This window comes from Cibotium barometz, chromosome 7 (assembly GCF_041138505.1).
Source record: "Cibotium barometz isolate CiBa-2024 chromosome 7, ASM4113850v1, whole genome shotgun sequence".
NCBI lineage: Eukaryota > Viridiplantae > Streptophyta > Polypodiopsida > Cyatheales > Cibotiaceae > Cibotium > Cibotium barometz.
The window spans coordinates 33,583,468-33,592,112 of record NC_141052.1 but is presented as its reverse complement, the minus strand read 5'-3'; positions in this window follow the sequence as shown (position 1 = coordinate 33,592,112).

Genomic DNA, 8,645 nt, shown 5'->3' with positions numbered 1-8,645 from the left:
ACTAGAGCTCGATATCTCAACATTAAGGCTAGGACTTGTGTCTCCTCCTACAAGAGGAGCTAGGCATCATGTAACCCATAGTGTGGCTAGGACTCACTATATTCGAGGCTTTCCATTGAGCCAATTATATGCTTGGGAAGACCTAAGAATGGGAGATTCATCCATTGCATAACGTAGGGAAAATAAGTCACACTTGGGAAAGTATTTTTCGTCATATTACCTGGCCACATCAATGCGCGGGGGGTCACCTACTTTTAGTTTATTTATGTCTAAGGTTGATGTCGAGTGAGGAGTGGGATATTGAGGTCAACAGTAAGGGTCAGCGAATAATCAATCCTTTTTTGCTTGGGATTTTTGAGCATGGTGCCCTTCAAGAGCCTCATGAATATGTGACACACCATGTTTCAGGAGGGATCTATGGTTGGAAAGAGGCATCACGATCGGTGTAAGATTCCTCCCTCCAGCTTTTGAGGTGTATAGGTGTAAGAACCTCCCCTTCTGATCTTGTAATTATTCTCCTCTTTGAAATAAAAGAAATATTCTATTTTACCTTGTTTTGGCCTAGAGAGAGAAAATATCTAGAGAGAGATAATCCAAAATTGAGATATTTTTGGATATAAAAATCCTCCTAGTGTCTAAAATGGTTTCCCTTGAAACACTAATTCAAAAAGAATTTTCCAATGTGCATTTGGAATTAATTGAAAATGAGTATAAGGGACCTTAGCCTAAGGGTCTAGATTTTCAAAAAAATTTGGATTATGGTCCAATTAAGGTTCCTATGGGCCAATAGGATCAATCCAAGTGTGGGGAGGAGATAAATCCAAATTATAAAAGAAAAACCCCCAAAAATGAGTAAATGCTCACATAAGATGAAGAGTTGACTAAGGACAAGGTTTACTAGTAAAAAACTATGAGTATTACTAAAAAAAAGAGGTATTTTGGGTAGAATGATTCAATTTTGACACCTTGGTAAGGAGAAGGGAGATCTTCAAGGAGGCGCCTATTTCACATGTGTGGTGGAGTTTTAAACTAAAAAATATTGTGATATTTTTATCTCTCCTCTCTCCTAGATCAAACCAAATCAAAAGAGAGCTAAACTAGATCCAAATCTTGTCCAAATTCAGCCAAACTTAACCTGAAAATTTCTAGAAACTAGTTGGACTTGGTTAGAGGCCTCCCTCACCTATAAATAGATCCTTAGCCCTTTGTAAAAAAATATGAGAACTATACCATGCTAGTATTATACTGAAATAATGATAATTTCTATTATCCTTAAATCCTCTACAAATTGAAGAGATTGGAGCTTCTCTCTCTCTCTCTCTCTCTCTCTCTCTCTCTCTCTCTCTCTCTCTCTCTCTTCAATCTTCCTTGCAAACTTCATCAACATACCAAACCAATTGATTGGTTGGGAGCCTCTATTGTGATCAAAGAATCAAGTAATTTAGGAGATAAAGTGTGGATTATTGTCTTCTTTTTCTTAAATAACACCATATTAGATAATTTGGGAAAAATCCCATTCCCATTTGAAAAATGGGAGCATGGTGAACTTGTCCAAAAGTTTGTCAAAACCCCCTCAAGTGACATATCATTGGAAAGATCTTGAAGAGTAGAATCTAAATCTATGATCTCCGACAAATTTGGAGCTAGTATGTTTAAGATATGTCCAAAACTATATGGAGTAATTGATTCCCAAAATGTGAGATTTTTCCCAAATTACCTAATATTGTCTTAAATCTCCAAATGTTTCTCTTCTCAACCCCTCTCAAGCTTGAGAAGCATTAATTTGAATGGCTTTTGAATACTATTGAAGTTCTTTAATGTATTGTAATGAAGAAACACATAAATTTTTATTTACGCTTAATTTATAATGGTTTTTAAGCATTTTCCTCTCTCCCCCAAAGAATGGTCATTCCTATGACCTATTCTCAATTCGAATGAAGCTTCTCATGAAGCATTTCTCTAATCTAAAACTAATTTCTATGCTTGTCTAATTGGAGGCCAAAATAATGGCTTTTTAATACTTCTTTGCTATTTAATTTATGGTAAAATTAAGAATAAATCCATAATTGGATAATGATCCAATTAGTGGTTATTCTAATCACATGAATAATACTAAACTTTATTCTTTCAAATTTATTGAGAATTATCGGTAATAGGAGCGGATCTATGGTAAAATTTTTAAAAAATAAACACATAAATCATTTTCATTTATATTATGAAAAGAGGACTTCCTACCATATTCTAGGATTAGTCATCCTAGATTAATTGAATGATTCTCATTATAATCATGGAAAATTTAATTTTTAGGTTTATACATAAATAGTTAAATACAAAAAGAGAAATTTCTAGTAATCCATTTGTATGTTAAAAGAGTAATCCCCATGACAATGGAAATCCATGTATTCCAATGAACTAAGAGAAAAATTGTGATGCTAAAATAATGTATATTTTATTAAAAAAATTAAAGAAGGATTCTAGTTAAATTTATCTTTTTGTATAGATTAAGTTTAAATGATGAAAGAGAAATTCCCACCATATTAGAATTCAAATATTTAAATGAGAAAAAATTAATTCCTAGTGTAAAGGAACTAATGGTAATTTTTATTTAAATTTTAAGAGAAAATTTGTTAAATTTATCTTTTTACTTAGATAAGTTTAAATGGTAAAAGAGAAATTCCTATGACATTTGGAATTCCATCATTGAGATGGAAAAAGATAAATCCTTAGCATATTGGAATTAATGAGTATTTTAATTAAATTCAAAGATGAATTTTAGATAAATGAGAAATTCCTAGCATATTGAATTAATGGGTATTTTATTTTAGATGAAATTACTTTATGAGAAATATTTGATGATAAAAGAGGAATACCCATGACATTGGAATGCAATTAATTAAATGCAAAAAGAGGAATTCCCATGGTATTTAAGATCCAAGAAATTAAATGAGAAGAAGAGAAATTTTTAGTATAATTCAATTTATGATTATTTATAAAAAGTGAAAATATGGGTAGAATTGATTTCTGTAAATCCCATGAATTCTTTTATTCAAAAGAGGAATATTGAATAATATTCATTTGAGAGATTGTGAATGAATATGGAAATAGTTGTCGAGAAAAAGAACCTTTAATTAGGCCAAGCAATTGGCAGAAATTTAGAAAAAGTCCCATTATCGGGATCAACCTAGAAAAAGCTACTAAATGGGATGTGATAGAATGTGAATGGATGTGATAAGAGGTGTATGGGATGCGATAGAATGAAAATGGATATGATAAGATGTGTATGGGGTGTGACAGAATGTGAATGGATGTGGTAAGAGGTGTATGGGATGTGATAGAATGTGAATGGATGTGATAAGATGTGTATGGGATGTGATAAGATGAAAATATGATGTGATAAGATGAAAATAGGATGTGATAAGATGTATATATGGAAGAATGGATGTGGATGTGTATGTGAAAGAATGGATGTGGATGTGTATGTGGAAGAATGGATGTGGATGTGTATGTGGAAGAATGGATGTGGATATGTATGTGGAAGAATGGATGTGGATGTGTATATGAAAGGATGTGATGTCGATGTGAGTGAATGAATGAGATGTGATGTGATGTGAATCGGGATAAGAATGAATGAGATGAGATGTGATGTAAATTGAGATAAATGTGAAATGAATGAGGTGTGATGGGATGTGAATATTGGTTGACGCGAATGGATGAGATGAAAGGATGTGATGTCGATGTGAGTGAATGAATGAGATGTGATGTGATGTGAATCGGGATAACTTAGAATGAATGAGATGAGATGTGAAATGAATGAGATGAGATGTGATGTAAATTGAGATAAATGTGAAATGAATGAGGTGTGATGGGATGTGAATATTGGTTGACACGAGTGGATGAGATGTAAATGAGGAAAGATGAAAAATGATGTGATTGGATGAGAATGGGTATACATATGAATTGGATATGGATTAAGTAATGTGGACGGATGTGGAACAATGTGAAAGATGAGAGTTCATTATAGGAACTGTATTTATGACCTGTTTTTAAATGACTCTTTTATGTAAAAAATGATGGGGAAGCATTTTGACCGTCTTGTGAACGAGGTTGTGGAGACCTAGCTGATAAAGTTGCAACAGCTGACAGAGAGTCAACAAAGGACGTCTCACGTGTTGAGATATCGAGCTCATCTAGTGAGGCAGTGGACACTGATGATGACCCGCCTGGGGGATAGGCCCCACACTTACACCACTAGCATGGTTGGTGAGATCATGGGTGATATGCGGCCAGTGGAATGACAGGCTGTATGACAGCCATCTGGCATAGTTATAGCGCTAGCTCATTCAGTTGGGTTCACACTATAGAGAACCCTAGTATGTATTTGGTTGAGTACCTTTTCATAGGTGTGTAATCTTATCTTTGTATATGGTGTGTTGAGTGTTGAGTGAAGAAGAAGAAGATTTTCAGCCTCTCACCTTGTGTTCTCTTTTAGGGTTTTGTGAGTGTGTGTGTGCTTGCAAGAACTCAAGCTCTCTTCTCCCCTGCATCTTTTCATGGTATCAAAGCCTAGTTCATGCTAAGGGCTGCGCTGCAAGCAAGAGAAGCACAGGAAGCGGTACGAGGGTAAGAGCTTCATCTACTCTTCCCTATTTGTGTTGGAGACTACACCCTTGTTGTTTGGGAGCTCTACGGGAGGCGCTGACAAACGATCTCTGATTGAGGAGATTTCTTCACGGGAGTAAAGCTATAGGGCAACTTGTCCTATCGGACATCAATTTTAGGGCAGAAAACGCATTTCGGGTGCGTTAGGACCTCTGTTTTTTGAAAAGCAGGCGATTTCAAGCAGTGCGAGTAAGTCATCGATTCTCTACAGAACTCTGTTTTAAGAACTGCAGGAAGACAGATTAGTTGTGCAGACAATGTGTGTGCTGCAACAAGGTCAACAGTTGCCATTGGGTGTATGTATGCACATGAGGTCACTGGTTGTGACATTTGAGTGTAGTACAGTTCCGCTGCTGCCGAAAATACAGCAGTTTGTGCAGGACAAACTAGAGTGCTGTTTCTAGTAAATTTGTGTGTCTGGCAAGATGTCAAATGATGGCATAAACTAGATTGTTGGTGAGAAGCTTGATAAAAACAACTTCCATGCTTGGAGGTTTAGGTTGACAAATTTCCTGATGGGAAAGGGTTACTGGGACTATATAGAAGGTGAGCATAAAGAGGCACCGGAGATACCGGAGATCAATCCGACTCCTGCAGATGTAAAAGAGTTCAAGGATTGGAACCAAGGAGCCAGAAAAGTTATGTATTGGCTCTCTATCAGTATACAAGACACCATGATTGGACACATACAGGATGCCAAGTCCTCCAAGGAGGCGTGGGACACCTTAGTAAAACTCTATGAAACAAATACCAAGGCACGAAAGATACAGTTGAAGAATGAACTTCATATTGTGGAGAAAAAGAGTATGTCTGTGAATGACTATGCATTGAAGATCACGGGTATTGTGGAATCCCTTGCATCTATTGGTGTTTCAGTAGATGATGATGATAAGGTGGAAGTCTGTCTACGTGGTCTCGGACCACAATACAAGGCGTTCAAGACGTCTATTCACACTTGGAAAACATTTCCAATTTCACAAATTTGGTGTCTATGTTGATTATAGAAGAGAAGAGCTTGGGTGAAGACCAACAGCCTTCACAAAACAAAAACAGTTCAGAGCAACAAGCCTTCTACACAAGTTCAAGAAGAGGACGAGGTAGAGGAGGCCGTGGGACGCGGCCATGGAGGTGGCCCAACAGGTAATGAGAATTATAGTCAGCAGCAACAACAACAGTCCGAGAATTTACAACACAACAACAACAACACGCAGGTGGAAGAGTCCAATTCAGAGGCAGGGGGAGTCAAAGAGGTCGTGGAAATTGGCAAAGGTAGTATAATGATACACGTGGATGCTTTTATTATGGTAAGCCTAGACATGTGCAAGCAAATTGTTATAAGAAGCAGGCTGACATGCAAAATGGAAAATTGTAGCAAAACAACTATGCATCCTCGAGCAGAAACAATGAGGATAATGAAAGGTTGTTTGTTATGCAGCATGTTGTTAATGCCATGTCTGAAAATGTTGAAGCTGCACATAAAGATGATGTATGGTACGTTGATTCAGGTGCTTCAAACCACATGACAAGTCACGGGGAGTGGTTCAAGGAGATGAAAAACCTTGAAAGACCAAGTTTTGTGGAAACAAGGGATGACACTGCTTATCCAATTGCCCATGTTGGAGATGTGCCATTGTCTATGCAGGATGGCAAAGTGAAGTACCTTGCAGATGTACTTTATGTTCCAAATATAACAAAGAATCTGGTTTCAATTGGCCAGATGATTGAGTAGGGTTTGTAGGTTCAGTTTAACCCTGATGGTTGTTATGTTGAAGACTTTAAAGACAAGTGCAGGTTGGTTGCAAAAGGCAACAGAGTGGGTAGAATGTTTACATTGAATGTAAACATGCCTGAAGTGAGTGCTGTGATGTTTTAAAATGGTTTAGGAATTGTTGCAGACATAGACATTTGGCATAAAAAAATTGGACATGTGAATATGTAGAGAATGAAGTCTATGCAGACTAAAGAAATTGTGACAGGGCTACCAAAGTTTAAAGTTGAAGGTATGCAGAAAATATGTGAAGCATGCGAATTTGGAAAGCAAACAAAGCATATATTTCCACGTGATAAAAATGTGAGCAGAAATGTACTAGATGTTGTGCATTCAGATGTATGGGATCCTACGAGAAGACCATGTCTATGGGAGGCTACAGGTATTATGTGACATTTATTAATGACCACACAAGGAAAGTGTGGGTATACTTCATGAAGGAGAGGGATCAGGTGTTCACTCATTTTCAAAATTTTAGAGTTATGGTTGAAAAGCAAACAGGGAAATATGTAAAGTGCCTAAGGTCAGATGGAGGGGGAGAGTACTTCTCCAATGAGTTCTCTGAATTTTTGAAGAAGAATGGTATTCGGACACAGTTTACATGCAGATACACTCCGCAAGAAAATGGAGTTGCTGAGCGGAAAAACAGGCACATTGCTGAGATTGCGCGAGCATTGATGGGAGAGAAGAATATGCCGCATAGCTATTGGATTGAGGCTGTTTCTACAGTAGTTTACATCATGAGCAGGACTCCAATTGTAGCCATACATGATGTAACTCCAGAGGAGAGGTTTACTGGTAGAAAACCTGATTTGTCTCATCTGAAAGTCTTTGGATGCATTGCATATGTGCATGTGCCAGATGAGCTGAGAACTAAGCTGGATCCAAAAGCTAAAAAATGTGTGTTTATTGGGTATTCCCTTGAGCAAAAGGGATACAGGTGTTATAACCCTTGAGCAAAAGGGATACAGGTGTTATAACCCTGCTACACGTAAGCAAGGATGTTGTTTTTGATGAGATGAGCAGCTAGTATGCTGCTAAAAAAGAAGTTGTAGTAGGGGCTTATGTGAGTGGAAATGTGGTTCCACAGAATGCAAGTCACCAATCACAATCTTTGAGTGGACCAAGAGAGTCCTCATCTAGTGGTTCAGTTGATAGACCATGGAGTGGCAGGCTGCGTCATAATACCAGTCCTGCAAATGTGATTAGTACATCACATAAAGGCAAAGAGAAAGTGATTGAGCCCCTTAGTATGCCTGACATTTCTGCAGGGCGTTCTCATGTTGATGGAGAGTCTAGTGTCTCAAAGATAAGCCTTGATGAGGATCTTGGGATACCAGCTATGAGAACACCTGGTGTAAAGAAGGCTATGGAAGCCATGAATGCAAAGCTGCGAAGATCTAGGAGAGTGAAGAATCTTGTGCAGAGGTTTACCTATGATGGTTATGTGGCACATCACTATGCATACATGGCAAAAGTTATACAGGTTGTAGAGCCCACATGCATTGATGAGGCTATTGGAAATGTGTGTTGGGAGAAAGCTATGGATGAGGAGATGGATGCACTATATGAAAATGAGACTTGGGATTTAGTGCAATTTCCTGAAGGCAAGAAAGCCATTGGATGCAAGTGGGTATACAAAGTAAAACATAACAGTGATGGAAGCATAAGTAGGTACAAGGCTAGATTGGTAGCTGTGAGGTGAAAAAAAGAAAGAAAAGCCTGCCTCTATAGCTCTTCCACCTCCCAAACTTGGAAAAACTACCACGAACGGGGCACCACCAGCCACCGGCTGGAACACTCTCTCAACATTCGCCACCCACCCACACCATAAAGACAGCTCAAAACCATGAAGGACAGATGATCATTCAACAAAAAACATATACAGCATCAACCATGTACAAACTTAGCAAAAACACCCAAAACCAGGACTCTGGCCAGGATTTACTGCCAAGGGAATACACCCTTGCGTCTGACAACCGAGCCTCTGTCTCCTGGTCCCTGTAATCTCCAAAGGGCGCCCACACCAGCAACCCTTCTTCACTTTTTCTGTAGCCCGGCTACTCTCTGTCTGCTGCTACCTGCCAATTATCGTAGGCGAGCCCCACTGTCTCTAGCCCACACATCAGCACCACTTCTGCATCCAACACACACAAAAACCCAAGGCTCTCTCTCTGGTCAGCATCCACGCACTGCCTGCAATCATCGCCCACACAAG